Source organism: Corvus brachyrhynchos, unplaced genomic scaffold, assembly GCF_000691975.1.
Source record: "Corvus brachyrhynchos isolate BGI_N302 unplaced genomic scaffold, ASM69197v1 scaffold101, whole genome shotgun sequence".
NCBI lineage: Eukaryota > Metazoa > Chordata > Aves > Passeriformes > Corvidae > Corvus > Corvus brachyrhynchos.
The window spans coordinates 5,134,367-5,136,628 of NW_008237239.1; positions in this window are offsets into that span (position 1 = coordinate 5,134,367).

Sequence of the window (2,262 nt, forward strand, 5' to 3'; positions counted from 1 at the left end):
TTTACTTCTTACAGACAGGTACAGTGTATTGATAGCACATCACCTATGGAAATTTAAGGAAAACAGTTTTTGTTGAAGTGCCAAATTGTAAATTGCTTTGCATATTCATTCCAACACTTGAGATGCAGCTGCAAATCTATTCAGAATCTACTCAATGCAGTTCTTCCACCAGTGTGATGACTACTGACTGGACTGCAGTCCATTTTGCCCCCACTGCCATTTTATCCACCATGTACATGCATTACTACACCAATAGAATTGGTCACAGTAGCACATCCTGTTCTCTAACAAACCAACAACCACTAGATAAGGTCCAGGCTCCAAAGTGCTACATGCAAGGAGCAAAATTCCTAAGAGTATACTAACATGGCAACAGGAGGAAAAATAGTGTAGCAACCAGAAATAACAAAGAAATAAAATAGATTTTGAGAGCCTTCTCTACAAACCACATGTGGTTTATGCTCCCTGTAACCCAGCTGAATGAAAGCTTTCCTTCCTGTTAGTAAAAGTTTCATAATACAAATAAGTTTTATTATATGAACAAGAACCATATTCCTCAAACACTGCCAAATGTGAGTCCCAAGAGGCAACTTGACATTAATCATCTGTTCAACACTATATGTGTTTCAGACCATCTCTTACCAGTCCTTCCATTTCTGCTTTTCCTGTATTTTGCATTCCTAATATTGTGGTCTTCCAAAAAACAATACCCTTTTTCCCCGTCATGGATATTATCACTTGTATAGCTGACTTGCTACTAAAGGGCTAAAGAAAAGTTTAGGGTTTTTTCTAGCACCTGGTGTATCTCTTTGCTTTTATTTGCAGGAGCAGTGATAACAATAACAGGCTGATCCCTCAGAAGGTGTTAAGATGATCACTCACTCCTCAAACAAAACCAATTTCATTAAGACATTAACCTTAAAAGCTAATGAAACCAAGAGCTTAGTTACAGATATGGGCAGGACAGACTAAGTTGTGGAAAGTGAAATTGATCACACAAAGGGTACAACAAACCTGGAGGACAAAAAGCACAAATATCTTGGCTATTAAATTTCAAAAGTGGAAGATGAAGAGAAATGAAAAAATTATAAACTCTAAAAAAATGCTATTTGTCCATAGTTTTAACTACTGAACTCCCCTTATATTCAGTAGTTAAAACTATGGACAAACAGCTTTTTTTTTTTTTAGGAAAAAGCTTTTTAAAACTTAGTCTGACCTTTGAACCATCAATTTGTGAAGTAATTCTAAAGAGTTACAAGAGCATTTAAACAACAGCATGCTAAATAAGCAACTTTAGAAGACCCACACAAGTTTCTTCTATGAAGAAAGTTTCTTCAATGAAGCTTAGATTTCAGGTAAATTTTGTCCCACCTTTATACGGAAGTAACTGGAAGTACAAAGTCCTTCCTATTGAAGAAGAACACATAACCACAGTCCAGAAGACTTGCTAACCATTAATTAAACTAGTAAGAAGGCACATTTGGACAAGCCCACAAATTAGTTTTAACACACTTTAAAGATATATAAGCAATGAATTCAGAAGGACTATATCATGAGGAGGACTTTTCTGCTAGCATTTTCAGGTCTAATAAAATTCTCAATTAAATAAGAGGTATAAAGTTTCCAGACAAAATTTAAGCAAGGACTAGAATCTCTTAACTTTTTGAGATGCAAGACTCAGCACATTCTTCCAAATTCTGATGGTTGCACAGCTCTCCATGGCAACCCAGGATACATGAGCCCTGGCAAGAATCTAACAGGAACAACACATTAGGCTGAAAAAGCTTCTAAAGCAGAAGAAAGGCCACAACTTCAAGATGTGGTAAAATTCGTGTCTTGGCAATCAGGTCAATACAGGGACAGAGAACAATTTCCGATTTACTATGCATCTCCACTGAAAAAGTGACGAAGCAATAGAAGGGCAGCAACTACACTAGCAAAACCTACACAGTCTAGTAGATAAATGAGACTAGGTCTGGTATAATCCGAGTTTAGATATGCCACAACACAATGCTTAAGTCAAGCTCTTGAACAAGAGTTTAGAGCTTGTTCCCTGTATAACTCACTCCTCGCGTTATGCTTGCAGATCCTTCGGTTCCGGTTCTTTTAACAGCTTATTTCATTCCCACTCTTATACTTTTATTCTCGATTCATTCATCTCGTTAAGCATACCAGTGCCCAAAGCCGCCCGATGCAGAGCCCTGCTGGTACGGGCTCCCTTCAGAGACACCAGGGCGATCTGTGGCACACAGCCCGCCCGCG